The sequence below is a fragment of the Hemiscyllium ocellatum genome, assembly GCF_020745735.1.
Source record: "Hemiscyllium ocellatum isolate sHemOce1 chromosome 41 unlocalized genomic scaffold, sHemOce1.pat.X.cur. SUPER_41_unloc_19, whole genome shotgun sequence".
NCBI lineage: Eukaryota > Metazoa > Chordata > Chondrichthyes > Orectolobiformes > Hemiscylliidae > Hemiscyllium > Hemiscyllium ocellatum.
The window spans coordinates 155,714-176,814 of record NW_026867548.1 but is presented as its reverse complement, the minus strand read 5'-3'; the positions used below and the strand labels follow the sequence as shown (position 1 = coordinate 176,814).

Here is a 21,101-nt window from a genome sequence, read left to right as displayed (position 1 = left end):
TGTGAAAAGTCTCATGGAGCAAAATTTTATACATTAGGAAAGCAAATGTGGTACTGGGGAACCATCCATTTACATCCTGTCCCATATGAATACAGAAACATAACTAGGAGAAAATGCAGCTATAACAAATTTACTCAAAAGCGAGTTAACAAACAGGTATGGGATAAAGTTCAGGAGGAAAAGAAGAAAGATGGTGAGTGAGCTCAGCGGAGTGAAACCCGCAGAGAGCTGTGAATGACAGTACAGGGTGAAAAGTCACTTGCTGGGCTATGAATATTATAGTGTGTTTATCTTGGGGTTCCAATTTGTTTAACTGGATTCGTTAGATCCAGCATTAGAACATTATAAAATACAGATCTGGAACTCATGTTGTAGTTTCACAGTTCACAAGTGTGAGTACATTTTAAGGGGATCAGGAGAAAGTGAAGACTGCAGATGTTGGGGAAGAGAGTCGCGAATGTGCTGTTAAAAAAATCCATCGGGTCAGGAGCACAGAGGAAGATCGACGTTTATTTTTTGTCCGAACTGTCGATTTTCCTGCTCCTGGGATGCTGTCTGACTTGCTGTGCTTTTCCAGCACCACACGCTCGACTTTAAACTAATCAGACCTGGCCATTTTGAGTGTTTCAGGTTCGAATTGAATCTCAGCACCCTGTGTTTTTCATCAATAGGCGATGTCACGCATGTTCTAATCTGTTTACTCAAAATTTACCAAATGAGAAAAAACATTTCGGTGTCTCAATGGATGCCCCTGAAAGTATAAAATGAATGCACTGGCATGGAACATTTCAGAGTTGAACTTGGAAAACTGTTTGCAATACTAAACAACACAGACCGTTCGCAGAGAAAATGCATAATACTGTACGAGTAGTCAGTAAAACATTTTATACGATCCTTACTATTATTGGTATTCCTGGTAAGTGTTTATAAGGTTAGAAATTGTTTAATTTTCTATATGCATTGGCTTTTGATATGCATAGTTACTTCACATATTATTTGCTAGTCATTCTATTACCGACAACATAACGTTGTTACTAGTAACAAAATTTATTTTTTATCATTGTTACGTTTATTTGCTGAAAATGCCTGTCCTGTTTATTTGACGCTCGCTCCCAGGGGAGTGTGTGCGTATGTGAGAGAGAGAGGGAGAGATGTCTATCCTGTGAAGCTCGAGATAGGAAAGGGGAACCTCCCTGACAGTAGGTATTGTTGGAGATTATCAATGTTAGGTTGTACTGTGTGCAATGAAGAATAGACAAACACACGTCATATCAGTCGCCTTTTTATACTAAGAGAAATTATAGGTTAGCTTTGTTCTTGCGTGGGTGATTGCATTCAGTCATTAACTTTTAATTAAATTAGATGGAGTGATTTATTGAAAGCACTTTCTCATCTTGATTATTCTTCGTTCTGGTGCACAACTTTAACGAGAATCGGATGTCACGTGTCCTCCTTTAGTAAAAAAAAATGATACCAAGACGCAGAGATTAACACAGATGATTAATATTTTTAATACACGTCGTGGGAACATAACAGGATATAAACTAGATATTGACAATTTCTGAGCCGTAATCAATTTCACATCACTTGATTCGATGTTTCCATATGGTCTCACGGCCATCTCCATCGCTTTTCTCCAATCTCTTATTCTTCTCGCAATGTCAAAGGGAACTCTCATCAATCAGGAGTAAATCGATCTATTTTCTCTGTTGGGTGATTTATTTTTTGTGGGTTTAGTGATGACTGCGGCATAATATTCAGAATGTGGCACATCCACAAGGTCTCCACCATTCGTGTTCAAACCAGAGTCTAGCTGAAAGGTCTCTACTTGTACACTGCACAAAATTTCCAAAGTACAAAATAATGGTAACGGCTGTTCAATATTCCCCAATTCATGTTCCCTTCCTGTTATGGAATTGCGCTTTTCCAAGAGAAGCGTACCCATCAATGCCTCATAATTGGTTTTCTGCTGCTTTAAAAATCACAAATCTTCTCGCCCAGTGAGCAAACTTACATCCATCAGAAATCTGTCTCATGCTCCCCTATGGGGGTGAGACACGATGGAGCTCATAGTGTGAGACTTCTAGCGCAATATGTTTCGATTACACGTATACTGTCCCATCGAACTCTTTTTCCCCCAACTGAAATCATTATGTATCTGTTTCCAGAACAATAGGGAATGGTCCAAGGTGGATGGGCTCTGAACACAATAGAAAATCTTGAGCGCACGATGATGATGCAATCATCGGAAAAGTTCTTACTTGGCACACCATTGCTCTTTTCCAGCTTCCTCATTCAACTGTGTTCTCAGGGGTTAGTACAGCGCCACGGACCCAGGTTTGATTCCAGCCTTGGGGTGACTATCGTTGTGCAGTTTAGAAATGTCTTTCTGTCGGGTGCTTCACTCTCCTCCAATGGTCCAGAGATGTGCAAGTTCGTAGGATTGACCATGGCAACGAGCACCTTAGAATACATACAATGTGGAAACAGGCCCTTCGGCTCAACAAATCAAAACTGAGCATTCACCCACCAGATCCATTGCCTATGCCATTATCCTAGTTTTAGCCCTGACTAATGCTCTTAATGCACACATACGTTATCACTATAGGCAATTGATCATGGCCAATTCACTGGAAACTGCACATCGTTGGACTGTAGGAGGAAACTGGAACACCCAGAGGAAACCCATATAGACACGGGGAAACTGTGCAACTTCCACGCAGACAGTCAGCCGAGGTTGGAATCAAATCCGGGTCTCTGGTGCTGTGCTAACCACAGAAAACAGACTTGAATAAGGAAGTTGGAAATGAACAACGTTGTGCAAGGGTAGGAACTGCTCAGATGATTGGATCATTGTCAGCACTCAAGATTGTCTGGTGTGACTTGACCCGACGCTGTGATACAGCAATGCTAACTACTGAACCTTAGTATTCAGGGTCGTGCATGCTCGATGAATTTGCCATGGGAATTGCGAGATTACCAGATTGGCATAGAAAATTCTCGTGAGTTTATGGGGATTGGTGCTCCAGATGGTAAATTCTTCCTAGGATCAGCTCAGCCTTGACATGTCAAGCAGCTTCTGTACTTATACAATAATTCTTTGGACATAGGAATATACAGACCTTCATATCAGTAGATTCGTTCAAACTCACCAGTTCCACGTTATGAAATAAAATGTAAATGCAGCCACAATTAATTTCCTTGGTTTTGTTATGGTTTAAACAATAGAAAGAGTGGATGTCCATGTTTCCAACCAAATCTCAGTGCTTATTATCTCCACACGAATATAAACAAAATTGAGCACCTGTCTGCCTACTTTCTGTTACAGCAAATCTCGTGACAATTGTGATCCTATCCAAGGGTAAGTGCGGGATCTCCCACTGCACCCCTCGTTACCTGGTGGCCATGGCAATGGCGGATCTACTGACGATTATCTTTGAGGTCATGCTTTTCCGAATCAATTGGTACTATTTCCAGTTTCCTCTCCTGACTCTCACTGCTGTGTTAAGGTTCACTGCCTCCTGGCGCGATTAGCAATGGACTGGTCAGTTTGGTTCACTGTCGCTTTTACTTTTGATTGATTTATTGCAATTTGTTGCGAGAGGCTTAAATCTAAATATTGCACCAGGAAAACTGCAAAGGTAGTTCGTGCAACAGTCAGTATATATTTTAGTTTAAAAAACATTCCCATTTACTTTAGATTTAAGCCTAAACGAATAATAAGCAATGTTCCTCTCTATTGCTCTAATAAACAAAGCTATTTCACTGATCCGAGATGGACTGGATTTAGAATGGTTGATAAGATTTTAAGGCCATTGTTACCATTTGGTTTAATTCTGTTGCGCAATGTTCTGATAGTAAGGCATATATTAGTGGCTAGTCGAGTCCGTAAGTGACTGAAGGGTCATAGCAAGGGACAGAATGATCCAGAGATGGAGAACAGACGGCATTCTGTGATTTTACTCCTCACCATATCGAGCAATTTTATACTGTTGTGGTTTACCGTACATTTTGTTCATTTTTAATGTTAATGAACTCCTTGATGGCAATTCTGAATATACATTTAAGAAAGTTGGATATATGTTGTGAAATTTAACTTGCAGCACAAACACATTAATTTATATTGTGACACAGTCCAAGTTCAGAGAACAGTTGAAAAGCATGGTGAAATATCCAGTTACATTAATTATGAAAATAACTTCAAAAAGAAACAACTCAGAGCTGCTGAAATGATGGGATGCGAATTGAAAGAGTGGTTGGCAGAATATCGATTGGAAATAAAACCGAGAAGCAAGATTTATTAAGGTGTTGAAACTAATCCACATGGCGTAACAGAGGAACTTATAAAGAAAAGTGGCACCAGGTCAAACAGAAACCTCCTGCAGGCCTGAAAGAAGTGAGAAGGCATAACCCAAATCCACAACAGCAGCAAGTCAAATCCTATATGAACTTCTCTGGTTAATGGCAAAAACGCAGGAAAATTCTTACATCCTAGAGCTAAGAGGACAAGGCCTCGAGATTACACCCGTCCTGCAATCTCGGTTGTAATGTGCGTACGAGGAAGAAAAACGTTGGGTTAAGCTTGTGTGCTGCAGGATACTACTCCTCACATGGCAATCAACAAAATAATTTTCTGTCAGACAAGGCTAAATGATTCAACAAAGAAACGATCAACTGGGCGTTGAACTTTATTCATCATAGTATTGCCATTGGTATAGAGAGAAATTGAGGACTGCAGATACTGGAGATCAGAGCTGAAAATCTGTTGCTGGAAAAGCGCAGCAGGTCAGGCAGCATCCAAGGAGCAGGAGATGCGACGTTTCGGGAATGAGCCCTTCTTCAGGAATCATTGATACAGGGAGACTAATGCAATGGTTTCCATGGTGAGGAACTCATCGCCACTCTCCAAAATGTGCATCCACCATCTTGAATGCAGACGTCTGAAATATAATGAAATACGCGCAGATTTGTTCGGATTGGTCCAGCTTGAACAATACGTGAGATTCTCAACCGTTGGAACACGCATTTAACTGGTGAAACTGTTTTTTTTTCATCAAGTTAAATTTTTGCATCAGAGTCAGGTTCTGCACAGAGGTACATAAGTGTAAGTAGTGTCGTTAGACATTCAGCTCCTGATAAAGCAGTTATCCAAATATCACTGGATATCCTTCATTGAACACGGCCCTCAGTATTGTCTTCACGTCTTTTGAATACTGAGAGGGTGGGAGTTTGGGGAAAGTAAATCCATAGAGTAATTCATTACAATCTTACACGCATACGTTTGAATAATGTTACCTGGGAATTGGTTGACAGTGAGAATTGTGCACAATGGCGGAGGAAGTGGGTCACTTAGCATTTCTTCCAAACGGGAAAGTGTGCTGAGCAGAGGGTTCTGTGCAGGATTCCAATTCCCCCACATGAAACAATCCCAAAGTATCACATGCTGGCGAGTTGCAGACAGAGGACGTTTCAGCAATTGCACAAATTGCTGGAAAAAATGGTCAAAACGCGAAAACGGTCGGGAGAGTTTTCGATTTTTGTGCATTGGTCTTGTCCGAGGGCGTGCAGGATCTCTGCAGTGTCTAAGCACTAACCGGACTGGGTGAGTTAGGAGTACAGAACTGGAATCTAAAAAGGCAGTGATGATAATCTGAATGTATTTGTTTCTGAATGAAAGTAGAAACAAGTGTCCTTGTGGAAACGTCATTGTACTCAGAGATCCCATGCTGATGATCTGAGGATGCATCTTCAAACAGCACAATTGCCAGATGCAGCTGTTTACCTGATGATACCTTTTCCATGAATATAACACAGAATCTGCTTCGACACTCCATTATTTCGACTTTTTCTCATTGTTTGGTATTCTTCTTTTATAGCACACCAGAGTCGTATACAAGTTTTGGTATCTTGAAACCTGCGGTCGAGCCATCAGGTTTCACTGCTATTTGTCATTGGGTTATTTCAGATAACGTTAAGCCTGTTCTGGCAGAAATCTGACAGAAACCTTGTTTCACCGTCATTACAAGCTACACATTAAATTACCAATCATGGAACGAGTCTTATATTGTTTCTCGAATCGTCTGTTGTTTCTCTAAGCAATTCTCATCAATAAATGACAAAAATAAGACAGAAACCATGCTCAAATTATACATTGTCCTGTTTCCATGTTACTGAGAGTAAGTATAAATTTGACCAACTATGTTACAGTCCTTAACTCTGGCCAATAATTGCCCTCACAATCTTGAATTATGACATTTACAGATCAGAAAACGTTGCAGGCAAATGAATTGTGATGATCTTAGACATGTCATTTAGGGAATGATAAAGGTGGAGTCGAGTTCTAGGTACATGTCGTTCAACTAAATGCATGTTTTAATATCGTTTGATGGTGGTTTCCTTCTTGATTGACTGGTTTTATACAATATAAACAGTAATTCATCAGTACTTCAATGATTGTTGATTGACGTTTGCGCAAACGTCCTGTGTTTGATACATTGTCTCAATCTCTGAGGATGTAAGAGAATATTGAATTCCTTCTGCATTATCCAATGCCTGGTACTGCATGTGACCAAGAACCTCTCAGTTTCTCCCCAGCTCTCACTGTCAGATTCTCGAATCTCTGGAACAGTGAAATTTAGTGTCTAGTTATACATTGAAAGTGGGATTCATTATGTCTCTTAATCGTGCTGTCTGTCAGTCAGAATCACCAGTTTTGCACATGAAAGTGTGATCCACTCTGCACTCAAGCCTCAGTGAGATGATAATATTCAGTTATGAAGCTCCTTCTGTCCCAGTTACTTTACCCTCGGTATTATACAACTCAGATCAAGACACAATGACTAGCACCACGTCGACACACAGAGAGCTTTTATAAAATGATCTTCTGTATGTGCTCGAGCGTTCCCGTACGTTCGGGATCATGGAGCAAATGGTCTCTCCACTCAGATCAGAGACAAAGGGAGAGAAGTGGATTTTCTGCATATCCCTGGACAGGATCCGATCTCTGTCCCCTACAAACACACACACCTCAACTGAACCGACACCTGCTGCTCCAAAGTTTCAGAATAATTAGACGGATGTGACACAGTAACTGAGGGAACGCCACTCTGTCAGAGTTCTATCAGAGGGTCAGTGCTTACGGATCGCTACATTGTTGGAGGGTCAGTGCTGTCGGAGTAGAATACTGTGGGAGGGTTAGCACAAAGGGAATGGCCACGGTCGGAGAGTCAGTGCTGAGGCAAAGCCACACTGTCGGAGGGTCAGTGCTGCGGGAGTACCACATTATGAGAGGGAAAGTGATGTGGGAGTGTCATGGTGTCATGGGATCAGCGCTAAGGGAGTGTTGCATGTCATATGGGTAGTGCTGATGAGCGCTGCAATGTCTGAGGGTTAGTGCTGGAGGTGGATACTGTTGGAGTGTCAGTGGTGAGGGATTGCCGCACAGTCAGTGTCAGTGCTGAGGGACTAACTTACTGTCAGAGTGTCAGTGCTGATGGAGTGCCGCATATCAGAGGAATAGTACTGAGGGAGTGCCGCACTGTTGGAGGGTCATTGCTGAGGGTGTGCCGTAGTGTCAGAGGCTCAGTGCTGCCGGAGTGCCACACTGTTGGAGGATTAGTGCTGAAGGAGTGCCGCATTGTCAGAGTATCAGTAATGGGGATGTGCCGCACTCTTCGAGGGTCTCTGCTGAGGGAGTGATGCACTGTTTGAGTGTCAGCGCTGAGGGAGTGTCGCACTGTCAAAGGTTCAGTGCTGAGTGAGTGCCGCATGTCAGGGTGAAAGTGCTGAGGGAGATCTGCACTGTCGGATTGTCAGTGCTGAGGGAGCGCAGCAGTGTCAAAGGATCAGAGGGTGTGCTGCGCTGTCTGATGCTCAGTGTCGAGGGAGTGCCACACTGTTCAAGGGTCAGTACTTAGGGAATGCTGCACTGATTGAGTGTCAGAGCTGAGGGAATGCCATACGTTCGGAGCGTGAGTGCTGAGCGAGTAGCAGACCGTCGGACTGAAGGTGCTAAGGGAGTACCGCACTGTCAAAGGGTCAGTGCTGGTGGACGTGGCACTATTGGAGGATCAGGGATGAAGGAGTGGGAACTGTTGGAGGGTGAATGCTGAGGGAGGGAGCACTATCAGACGGTCAGTGTTGAAGGAGCTCCAGAATTGCTGAAGTTAAGTGCTGCTGGAATGGGCACTATGGGAGGGACAGTCCTGTTGGAATGGGTCATTGTTGGAGGGGGCAGTACTGTAGGACATTTGCACTATTGTAGTGTCAGTGCTGAGGGAGTTCCAGACCGTTGGAGTGAAGGTGCTGAGGCAGCACCGCACCGTCAGAGGGTCAGTGCTGACGGACTGCTGCACGTCTTAGTGTCAGTGTTCAGGGTGTGTCGCATTGTCGGACGGTCTGTGCTGGGGAATGCTGCACTGTTGGAGGGTCAGTGCTGAGAGAGTGCCACACTGTCAAAGTGTCAGTGCTAAGGGAGCACCGCACTATCAGAGTCAGTATTAAGGGAATACGGCACCGTCAGAGAGTCAATCTGAGGGAGTGCTGCACTGTTGAAGTGACACCACTGAGGGAGTGGGCACAGTTGGAGGGTCAGTACTGAGGGAGTGCCGCACTGTTGGAGGATCAGTACTGAGGGAGTGCCGCGCTGATAGAGTGTCAGTGCTGTGGGAGTGCTGATCTGTCGGAGGTACAGTTCTGAAGGAGTGCCACATTATGAGACGGTCAGTGATGTGGCAGTGTCATTCTGTCCTAGTATCAGTGCTGAGGCAGTGCTGCATGTCAGAGACATAGTGCTGAGGGAGCTTCGCAATGTCGGAGGGTCAGTGCTGAGCGGGTGGGCACTGTTGGAGTGTCAGTTCTGAGGGCTTGCTGCACGGTCAGTGTCAGTGCTGAGGGAGTACCTTACTGTCGTAGGATCAGTGCTGATGGAATGCCGCATGTCAGAGGGATACTGCTGAGGGAGAGGGTTCAGTTGGAGGTTCAGTACTGAGGGAGTGCAGCGCTGTTGGAGGATCATTGCTGAGGGTGTGCCGCAGTGTCGGAGGGTCAGTGCTGCTGGAGTGCCACATTGTTGGAGGATCAGTGCTGAGGGAACGGGCAGTGTCGGGGGGTCAGTGCTGCCGGAGTGCCGCACAGTTTGCGGGTCAGTGCTAAAGGACTGCCGCACTGTCACAGTATCATTGATGAGGCTGTGCTGCACTGTTGGAGGGTCAGTCTGCGGGAGTGCCGCACTGTCAGGGGGCTAGTGTTGAGGAGTGCCACACTGTCACAGGGTCAGTGCTGAGGGAGTGCCACACGTCAGAACGATAGTGCTGAGGGAGTGCTGCCCTATCAGTTGGTCAGTTTTGAGGCAATACCATTATGTCGGAGTGTCAGTGCTGAGGGAGCGCAGCAGTGTCAAAGGGTCAGTGCTGAGAATTTGGGCACTCTTTGCGGGTCAGTGTTGAGGGAGTGGGCACTGTCAGAGGGTGAGTGCTGAGGGAGTGGGCATTATCAGATGGTCAGTGTTGAGAGAGTGGGCACTCGTGTAGGGTCAGTGAGGAAGGAGCTCCAGACTTCCGGAATTTCATTACTGTTCGAATGGGCACTGTCTGAGGGTCAGTCCTGTTGAAAGGAGTCACTGTTGGAGGGGGCGGTGTTTTGGCAATATCGCACTATTGGAGTATCAATGGTGAGGGAGAGCCACACCATCGGAGTGCACGTGCTATGGGAGCACCGGACTGTCAGTGGGTCAATGCTGAGGGAGTGCCGCACTGTTGGAGGGTCAGTCCTGAGGGAGTGCTGCACTGTTGGAGTGACACTACTGAAGGGGTCTGCAGAGTTGGAGGCTCAGTACAGAGGAGTCCCGCACTGTTGGAGTGTCAGTACTAAAGGAGCACCGCACTATCAGCGGCAGTATTGATGGAATACGGCAACATCAGAGGGTCAATCTGAGGGAGTACTGCACTGTTGAAATGACACTGCTGAGGCAGTGGGCACAGTTGGAGGGTCTGAACTGAGATATTGCCACACTGTCGGAGGTTCAGTTCTGAGGGAGTGCCACATTATCAGTCGGTCAGTGATGTGGCAGTGTAATTCTGTCCTAGAATCAGTGCTGAAGGAGAGCTGCATGCCGGAGACATAGTGCTGACGGAGCGTAGCAATGTCGGAGGGCCAGTGCTGAGGGGGTGGCCACTGTTTTTAAGGGTCAGTGATGAGGGTGTGTGCCGCACTCTTGGAGGGTCAGTGCTGAGGGAGTGATACACAGTTTGAGTGTCAGTGCTGAGGGATTGCCACACTGTCAGGAGGATAGTGCTGAGGGAGTGCTGCACTGTCGGAGGGTCAGTGCTGATGAAGCGGACACTGTCGGAGTGTCAGAGTTGAGGGAGTGTCCCACTGTTGGTGTCTAACTGCTGAGGCAGCGGCGCACTGTCAGAGGGTCAGTGCTGCGGGAGCACCGCACTGTTGCAGTATCAGTGTTGAGGGAGCGGAGCACTGTTGGAGGGTCAATGCTGTGAGAGTGCTGTATTGTTAGCCAGGGTTGTGGTTTTGTTGTCAGGGATGGAAAATAATGAGATTTCGATACAGCTCCACAAATGCAAATGCTGGTCCTGAGGTTTGGGGTGGAAGACGTAGTTGAGAAATCTCTGAGGAAGAGGCGTTGAACAGCACCCAGTTCAGCGGGGAGCTGCTTTCAGAGTCAGCAATAATCTCAGGCCAATGATGAAGCAATGATTGAGTAAAACTGAGTATTCAATACATGGAGAACCGCCAAACTCCAATGCCAGTACAATGGGCAGTCTGTAACCACCTCCTGGAAACCAGCCGAAATCGCCTGGAGTGCTAATTGGTGTGCGGCCAGTGATTGACTTGGACTCTCCAAACCCAGGTCACTGAGTCAGAGAAGATGCACTGACATCTCATTCCACACTGTCAAGAAATATGTTCCATTTCTCCAGGCAAGGAATCCCAAAAGCGAGGCAGAACTGCACCAAGACATCCAATCCAGTGCTTGGGCGCTGTGCGAAAGGACCGTGTACCTAACACACCGTGATCACATATCCTGGGGAAGATGCTTTGCCCTCGACCTTCTCCAGTGTTGCTGGAGCTGCACCCCCATCCCAGCTCGCAGTGCTCATTGCCTGGTGGATTCTGTCAATGAGGAAAGGTTTGATGTGTCGGCCATGCCTCAGGCCCAGAGAGGCCGGGGACAGGGGTTGGGAATGGATCAATACTGTAGTTCCGGCCTGGAGTGGGGGACGGTTGGATTCGGGACGATTCCTGAGTCAGGCCGTGAGGCAGAGTGTGAAAGCAGGAAAAGGGTATGGCAGTGAAGACTGGTGAGGTAAGCGCGGCCTGACGCAGAGACACAGAGAGAGGGTAGATAAATAAAGAGAGAGCGAGACGGACAGACATAGATAGAGGGAGAAAGAGAGAGAGGGTGCAGATCGATGGGGAGGAACAGAAAGAGATGAAGAAAACGAGGTGTGCACAGAGAAACAGTGATACAGACAGACATCGAAAATCAGAACTGCCGAGTGAGAGACAGAACGAGAAAGACATGGAGAGAGAGAAAGACAGTGAGACTTAGAGAGAGAGGCAGACGTACAGGTACAATGTGGGAGAGAATGAGATTTTGAGAGAGTGACAATGAAACAGAAAGACACAAAGATAGATAGTGTGTGAAAGAGGAAGTGAGACGTTTAAATAGATAGACAGATGTCGAGAAACAGAGAGAGAGCGAGGGAGAGAGAGAGAGATAGAGAGAGAGAGAGAGAGAGAGAGAGAGAGGTATGATCATGAGAGGAAGAGAGTAAGAGAGCCAGATATAGAGGGAGGAGCAAATTACTGCAGGTAATAGAATTGATACTGGAAATAAGAGACACTGGAGATCACAGTAAGTCAATAAGCATCCATGGAAAGAGAGCAAGCTTACATTTCAATTCTTTCTTGTCTCAAAGTGTTAGCTTGCTCTCTTTCTGTGAATACTGTCTGACCCATTGTAATCTCCAGCATTTGCTGTTTTCAGGAGAGACAAAATGGTGTAGATAAAAAAAAAGCATGTAGCTGGAAAGAGGAGTGAAACATACTTCAGCCATGAGATTTTAAGAGAAAAAAACGGACAATAGATAAAAAGAGAGAGAGGGAGGGAGAGAGAGAGAGAGAAAGGTGTAAGTAGAGGGAGAGAGAGAGAGACTGGGAAAGGGGCAGTTTGAAAGGGATAGAGAGAATGACAGAGAGAGGAGTAGATAGAGAGGTGTTAATAGACAGATGAAGTCAGAGACAGTGAATGAGGTAGCGAGTGTGTGAGAGAGATGCAGACAGAGAGAGACATGTAGAGAGAGAAAGTTTAACCATGGTGGTGGAGTCAATATTGTAAGCAATTCAGAGGAAGACAATCAATTTTCATTTGGAGATACAGGGGTGAATCGAGAACAGTCAGCACGAGTTTATTAGAGGGGGTTCACGTCAGCCCAATATCATTGTATTTTTTTCAAAGAGTTGACCAGAAGTGTCAACAACGGTAATGCTTTTGTTGTTGTCTACTGGGCGTCAGCCAGGCTCTCGATAAATCCCATATAGGAGACAGATAGGAAAGGTAAGATTCCAAAGATCCAAAGAAATTTGGAGAATTGAATTCACATTTGGCTGCGAAGGAGGAAGCAGAGGACATTGTTTGAGAGCTGTCTTTGTGCTTGGAATTGTACGTCCAGTGGGATCCCATGATCCCTGCTGTTTGTGAGTGACCTCAATGTTTTCGACTTGAATGCAGGAGAGATGGTCAGTAAATTCACGAAGTACACAGTTGAAGCAGAGACAAATATTGTGACAGATCACCTTAGATTACTAGAGGGTAGAAACTGGCAGGTCAGATGGACTATCAGTGGCAAATCGAATTCAATCGAGATAAACGTGAGCTGATGTTTTGGGGCAGGGAAATCAAAGCAGGAATGTACATGATTGAAAATTGGACCAGAGAAGTATTAAAGATCGGGTGGACACTCTTAAGCAACCAGGACAGGTGAATAACTTGGTTAAGAATACATGTGGTACACTTGGGTTTATTAGTGGAGGCATAGAGTTTAAGAGAGGATGCTGCAACAGGATAAAACAGTTCAGGTCACAGCTGGAGTATCGCGTGCAGGTCTGGAATCCACATTAAGGGAGGGATGCAATAATACTGGAGAGGAGATTTTCCAGGATGTTGCCAGAACTGGCGCATTTCAGGTATTGGAGAGGTTAAACAGTGTGAGGTGTTTTTTCTTAGATCAGAGGAGCCTGAGGGAGGAAGAGATTCAGACGTAGCAAATGATGGCTGAGTCTACAGTTAGACGGAATACTCCAGACTCCCATTAGGATCATTCCTGAAATTAACATTCCGGACAACATGTACACATACACACACACACACACACACACACACACACAACCACACACACACACACAGACAAGCACACACACACACAGAGATGTGAAAGTGTAGGGTGGGTTGGACATTATATTTGGGTTGTGGTGGTGTGGTTGTGTGTGGTGGAGGGGGGTGAATTAGTGCAGTGCAAATTATGTCCATCGCACCCACCACCACCACCAACCCCCACCCCCCGACCATTTCCAGCCCCAAGGCCTGGGGACTACATAACTCCACAGGAATTTTGCAAATGCAAATCAATAAATATCATCCTCAATATTAACAAATTAAAGGCTTCATTGTCAATCCAATAAATATTAACAACCAGAACTCTACATCAAATATGTTAAAGGGCAGTACCAATGCATATGATGATAGACCAGCACGTGAAAATTAAAGTGGTGAATATTTGGTTAGCTTACCCCCTTCCTCATTGGGCGTGCTGTCACATGATAGGAACATTTGTTCGACTGCAGCAAAAATCATTTACTCAAAACATGCCACACACAACATCAGGCCCGAAATGATGCCTGGGCTTTTCCTGCTCAGTGGATGATGGCGATGGAGGCAAGGGTGAATTTCAATCCCCCTCTGGCCTCAACTGAGTTTCTTAACAATTGACCTCAATCTGTGTCCCGTGTCTGCAAACTCCTCCAGAACTTATCTCGCTTTGTTTCTGTCATCTCCTAAACCTTAGCCATACCACTATCTCTATCCTCCTCCAGCCCCCACTCCCCTTCATTTGTGTAAGAAAATCATGTCCCTGCACTCCTCTCCATCTCTCTACCTATGAGGACATCCCGATATCGCTGGTCGGTTAGCTCAGATGGTTAGAGCGTGGTGTTAATAACACCAAGGCCGTGGGCTCAATTCCCGCACCGACCAAGTGTAGAGCTGGTGTTGGCAAGGATGCTGTCATTGCAGTTGCAGTTGCTGATCATTGCTTGGGGCGGCTCATTGCTGAGCAATGCTGCCTTACAGCAACAGGGTTCCAGGTTTGATTCAAGCCTCGGGTGACAGTCTATATGGAGTTTGTACATTCTCCCACTGTCACAAAGTTGTGCAGTTCAGGTGAATTGGCTGTGTTAAATTGCCCGGTGCATTAGTCAGAGAGAAATGGGTCTGGGTGGGTTACTCTTCGGTGGTACTGGTGTGGACTTTTGCACCAAAGGTACTGTTTCCACACTAGAGGAAATCTAATCTCTGTATTCCTCTGTTTCTAGCCTCCTTGATTCCTATCGTTCTGCCCTGGCAGTTATGAGGGATGGGGTGGGGTAGTGGAGCTGGGGAATACGCTGCCCCTCTGGGACTTGCTCCCTATCCCTCGTTCACAACCTGACGTTCTGTTCCTGTTGCCTAGCTCTGTCTTCTCCAGGGGGACGGAATCTTCCTCTGCAGATGGCCCAGCTTGGTGAGGCTGAGAGGCGACGCACAGAGCTCCTGCAATCCGCCATCCCATAAACCCGCCCCTTTCTCAAACACCACTTCCTCGTTCAAGCCCTGCGCAACATTAACATTCCCCTCCATTTGCAGAATACCTCCAGTCCGTGTACGAACATAACCCTGACCTTCTCGTAGGTCAGTCATTTTAACACAGCATCCTACTCACAAATCTATTTGTCTGTCCTCGGTACACTGCCATACTCCAGTGGGTCACAGTGGAGTAACATCTCAACTTCAAACTCGGCATTTTCACAGAATTCTGGACTAATGTTGAACTCAGCATCGTCAAATTGTGAACTCATTCCTTCATTGCCTTTCAGCTTTCCTTTTTACCTTCTCTATCACATTCTCTCCAATCGTGCCCACACCAGTGGGACGGTCTACTCTTGCCGTTTGGCAGATAGACCCACAGATTTCTACCATTCTCACAGTCTGATCATTTAATCTGAATTATCAACATCCTTTCTAAGCTCCAGCAGTCCAACCATCCCCCCAACAATGTTGCAGAAATGCTGCTCCCTCCACACCTCAACATCTAAACTCAAAACTTGAGCTTCCACCCTCTCCATGGATACAGTCCTTGACTCGCTGTGGTTACCAATACTTTGCTGTTTTCAGTTTTCCATTGGACAGAGCCAACTCCCCAAACTCCGCACTCACTAGTGTGCCCCGCCCAGCATACCACAAGCTCCACCCCAAACACTGTGACCCACATAGCACACCCTAAACCCCGTTCCCAAACACGGTATTCCGCCCAGCACACCCCAAACTCCACCCACAAAAACTGTGCCCTGACCAGCATACCCTAAACTCCACCCCAAACTCCACCCACAAGCACTGTGCACCATCCATCATACACCAAAATCCACCCCAAACTCCGCACACAAACACTGTGCCCTGCCTCGCAAACGCCATAACTCCAACCGCAACACTGTGCCGCACCCAGCACACCACAAACCACAACCCCAAACACTGTTCCCCAGCACACCACATAACTCCACCTCAAAACACAGTTCCCACAGTACACCCATTACTCCACTCCCAAACTCTGTTGCCAATACACCTACAACTCCACCCCTAAACACTGTGCCCCGCCCAACATACCGTAATCTCCACCACCAATCCCCACCACAAACACTGTGTCCAGCCCAGCACACCGCAAACTCCACCCCAAACACTCTTCCCCGCCCAGAACACCGCAACTTCCACCCCTAAACATGTGCTGCAACCACCAGAACCAGAAATTGCAACGCCCAAACACTGTGCCCCGCCCAGCTGACCGCAAACCCCGCCCACAAACACTGTTCCACAACCAGCTCATCCCAAACTCCACCCTCAAATACTGTGGCCCGCTCAGCACACCGCAAACACCCAAGAAAAACTGTGCCCCGCCTAGCACACCACACACTGCGCCCCCAAATGCTGTGCCCCGCCCAGCATATCCCAAACCCTATCCCAAACACTGTGCACAACTCAGCGCACTACAAACAGCATTCCAAACACTGTACCCCGTCCAGCAAACGCCAAATCATTTCCCACATTCTGTGCCCTGCCAACACACCCCAAAGCCAATCGCAGTGTGCTCTGTCCAGCACACCCCAAATACAATGCACTTTCCAGCAAAACCGAAATATTTCAGAAACATTGTGTCCCACCCAGCACACCCAAACTCCCTCCAAACACTGTGCCCCACTCAGCACACCCCAAACTCCAACCCACACACTATGCCACGCCCAGCTCACCCCAAACTCCACCCCTAAACACAGTGAACCACCCGCTGCTCCCCAAACACCCTCTCCAAAACACTCTGCCCTGCCCAGCGCATCCAAAGTCCTGTTCTTACCACAATGCTACACCCAGTGTACTCCAATCCCTGATCCAACTACAATGCCCTCACCCTGCACCCCATCTCTTCCCCCACCACAACATCCAGTACCTAAATCCCACGCTCCTATTCTCCCAAACCCCGTCCTCCATTATCCTATTTCTACTCATTCCCTCCCCACGGCCATCCTTTTCATTTTCTCCCTTTTTTATGTATTTTGTTGTGTGGCTTTTGTTGAAATGTTGCAGGCAGGGAACAGATGTGATTCCCTCTCCTTTGCTGAGCTGGGTGTGGGAAGGGAAGGTTTGTCTGAAAGGCCTCGATGATTTTTTTTTCATCATAACTCAACGTGATGCTTGTGAACAATGTTTGAAATTAACCAATTCCTGGCCCTAAGTGCTAGACCCCAGGCTTCAAATCCTCGACAATTTTGCCAAACTTGTGTGTGGTGATGTAGGCACTGGCATGGCCAACTGGTGCAACATGCTGAGGATGGGCCAGAGGAGCCCTTGGGACAGCCCATGACCGTCTACCTTGCTGGAGCCCAACGAGGCCAAGACACAGTCGAAGCTGGCATCCAGCCTGTTGAGAACGATGATTGTGAGCTGCCGCTGCTGGTGGAGGTGGTGCTGGGTCTCATTCAGCTACTGTTGCTCAGCCACGATATGGTGCAGGAGGCACTGTGCTGAGACAGGTGGCTGATGGACTCCCAATCCTCCATGTTAATACCAGGAATGAGCGAGCGAGTACCTGGAGGAGAACATTCAGGAGCCGTGAATGGTAATCATGGAAACTGGGGGTCTTGGGCTGGTGAGGCTGTACTCAACCGTGGCGCAGTAGTGGCCCATGAGGCCTCATCGAGGCAAGATCAAGGCAAGGATTGAGTGGCAAGATTGGTCCTGCACTCTGATAGGCTCACTCAGTCCTAGGACTGTGAGGCAGCCTACTCCTGTATTCCACTGCATTAAATCCACTACTGGTAGTGAAACTGGCTAATTGACTCTCCCAGCTAGAGGCCTGTGATGCAACTTGAGCCGACATTTCACTGCGTTGTGGAGATATTGGCTAAATGCCTAACACAGCACGAGGTCTGAGGTGCATGCTAGACCTGCACCATAGTCAGGGTGCGAATGTGACGCGGCTCAGTTTATCCACCACCACGAATGACAGTGGCTAACTTGGCACAAGCCACAACTTGTGCCTGCTCGATTTGTGATGATGTGGGCGGTGCGGAAGTTTATTCCATCCAACCGACAACAGGGGTGAAGTTGACCCACTCATTGTTAGGCCCAAGATTCTGCCTGTGCTCTCTATCCCTGATTTGTGTCGTTCAGCTAACCCTAGATCAACTGTAAATACTAGGCACAGGATCTGAACCTTAGGCCTAAATGTCCCATCGCTGTGGGTCTCAATTCATCCCACATCATTGTGTGTGAGCTCAGTTTCGGGAAGTGCCCGAGAAGGTAGCCTGGGACACACCTGCTCTCTGTGCACATGTATCTAGCAGTTAGTGTGGTGGTCCTTAGTTTCACAACATTCTGCATAGTCAACTCCCCAAGATGATGCCTAGGTTAATGTTTTCCTACATTGTTGGTCTTGGTCTGTCCCGGAAGGGAAAGTCAGGAAAACTGGCAGATGAGGCATACTGGTCTGAGTCACCTGGCTTGCTTCAAAACAGAAGACCAATATGTCAATTTTCAACGCTTACTGGGTTTTTGATCTCTCAGGTGAGGAATGATATTGTTATTCTCGTCAGTATTAGGCCAAGATGGAACCTGGTACTTTCCTGCTGTGGACGTCCATGCATGTGGGGGTTCTCAGTTCCAGACACCATGAAGCATCAACAAACACGAGCCTGAGATCGGGATTGGATCTAAATGTCCCTATCTGCATTTTCAAAAGTCCCACATTGGGTGAAATTGTTAAATTCAGTGCTTGGCTGGAAATGGAGCCTGAGGCGTATGCTTCCCTGCATAGGACTCGAACCATTCCACACCGGGTGAAATTGGTAAAATAAATCCTCGGCTTTAGATGGAGAAATAGCATGTCTCTGCCGGACATTATAAAATGGGTAGAGGAGAAGAATCTAGTTCCCGGTGAAAAATTAATTCCAAGAGCAGATTCAAAGAAGCAAGGTCAGTGCAAAATTAATTGCTTAAAACTAAGGAATATGAAATGGAAATCGTAATGCTGGGTGGATCCTGCAAGCCTGCCAACGACCAGCAGGCGAAAGAGGAGAGAGCATGTAGACAGATCCTGTATAGGTGTAAAAGCAGTGTTGTTGTGGTGGGGGATGTTAACTTCCCCGACACGCTAGGAACTTGGATGGGAAGAATTTGTAAGAACCGTGCAGGAAGGATTCTTGACACAACAGTTAAACTGTTCAACCAAGGAAGGGATCTGAGTTTCGGAACTAAATCGAACCGCGGAAGTGACGTTTCACTGTGGGAGAATTTTGGGAGAAGTGACCATAATAGCAAAGCCAATCGCATAGGGTGAGGTGGCCGAGTGGTTAAGGCGATGGACTGCTAATCTATTGTGTTCTGCACGTGTGGGTTCGAATCACATCCTCGACGTATTCTTAGCGTTTGGACAGGCCAGGAGTGGTTCGGTATAGTCAACGTAGCATTGTGCATGGGAAAGCATGTATCACAAACTTGATTGAGTCTTTTTGAAGAAATAACAAAGACGACTGATGAGGGCAGAGCAGCAGCTGCGAATATAGATGGACTTGAGTAAGGCGTTCGACAAGGTTCACCATGGAAGACTGATTAGCAAGGTCAGATCTCACAGAATACAGGGAGAACTAGCCATTTGGTTACAGAACTGGTTCAAAGGTAGAGGACGGAGTGTTTTGCTGTCGGGTTGTTTTTCAGACTGGAGGCCTGTGACCAGTGGAGTACCACAAGGATCGGTGCTTTTTCCTCTATTTTTTTGTCATTTGCGTAAATGATTTGGTTGCGAGCATATTAGGTAGAGTTAGTATGTTTGCAGATGACAGCAAAATTGGAGGTGTAGTGGACAGCGAAGAGGGTTACCTCAGATTACAACAGGATCTGGACCAGAGGGGCCAATGGTCTGAGAAGTGGCTGATGGAGTTTAATTTAGATAAATGCGAGGTACTGCATTTTGGGAAAGTAAATCTTAGAAGAATTTTACAGTTAATGGTATGGTCCGAGGGAGTGTTGCTGAAAAAAGAGACCTTGGAGCGCAGCTCCTTGAAAGTGTAGTTGCAGATAGTAAGGATAGTGAAAGAAGGCGTTTGGTATGCATTCCTTTATTGGTCAGAGTATTGAGTACAGGAGTTGGGAGGCCATGTTGCAGCTGTACAGAACATTGGTTAGGCCACTGTTGGAATATTGCACGCAATCCAGGTCTCCTTCCTATCAGAAATATGTAGCGAAACTTGAAAGTGTTCAGAAAAGATTTACAACAATTTTGCAAAGGTTGGAAGATTTGAATCTGTAGGAAGAAGCTGAATAGGGTGGGGCTGCTTTCCTTGGAGCGTGGGAGACTGAGGGGTGACCGAATAGAGATTGACAAAGTTGTGAGGGGCATGAATTGGTGAAATAGGCAAAGCCTTTTCCCTGGGTTCGGGGAGCCCAGAATTAGAGGGCATAGGTTTAGGGTGCGAGAGGAAAAATATAAAAGGGAGCTAAGGGGCAAATGTTTCACGCAGAGGGTGGTACTTGTATGGATTGGGCTGCCCGAGGAAGCGGTGGAGCCTGGTAGAATTGCAAAATTTAAGAGGCATTTGGATTGGTATATGAATAAGAATGGTTTGGAGGGTTATGGGCCGGGTGCCGGCAGGTGGGACTAAATTGGGTTTGGATACTTTGTCAGCATGTACGGGTTCTACTGAAGTGTCTGTTTCCATGCTGTACATCGTCATTACTCTGTGACTCTAAGATATTCACGGATACCGATAACAGCTGCCCTCTTCATTGGGGGGAAGGCAAACTGCAACAATATTAGGCAGGACTGGAAAGTTTTGCAAGCAGGTATTTGAGGGTAAATCTACCTCGGACATTTGCGATGATTTCTAACAACTGTTGACAAGATTTCATGAGTGGCACAATCCTGGGAGAATGAGGGAGATGTGTGGAAATTTATATGAACCTCGGATGACCAGGGATGTTGAGACTTTAGTCAGGAAGAGAAAGGAAGCATTTGGAAGGTCGAGGAGGATGGGAACTGATGAAGCTAATGAAGTATGTAAGGAAAATGGGAAAGAACGTAAACAATAAATTCGAAGGACGAAAAGGGATCATGAAACGTCGTTAGCAAATAGGGTGATGGAGAATTCAAATGCTTTTTATACAAGTACAAAAAGCAATAATGTAGCCAGGGAAAGAGTTGGAAAACTCAAAGACAATGGAGGGAATACATGGGTATAACCAGAAGAATTTGGTGAGATCCAAAACGAATACTTTGCCTCAATATTCA

General features: G+C 46.5%; 2 non-coding genes across 2 annotated transcripts; both read left to right on the top strand.

Annotated features, from left to right (window-relative positions):
* The first annotated feature begins 14,198 nt into the window (after positions 1-14,198).
* On the top strand, positions 14,199-14,272 carry trnai-aau (transfer RNA isoleucine (anticodon AAU)). The gene has a single exon. It is a non-coding gene; the product is annotated as a tRNA-Ile (tRNA).
* Positions 14,273-19,149: 4,877 nt separating this feature from the next.
* On the top strand, positions 19,150-19,231 carry trnas-gcu (transfer RNA serine (anticodon GCU)). Its single transcript has one exon. It is a non-coding gene; the product is annotated as a tRNA-Ser (tRNA).
* Positions 19,232-21,101: the final 1,870 nt, after the last annotated feature.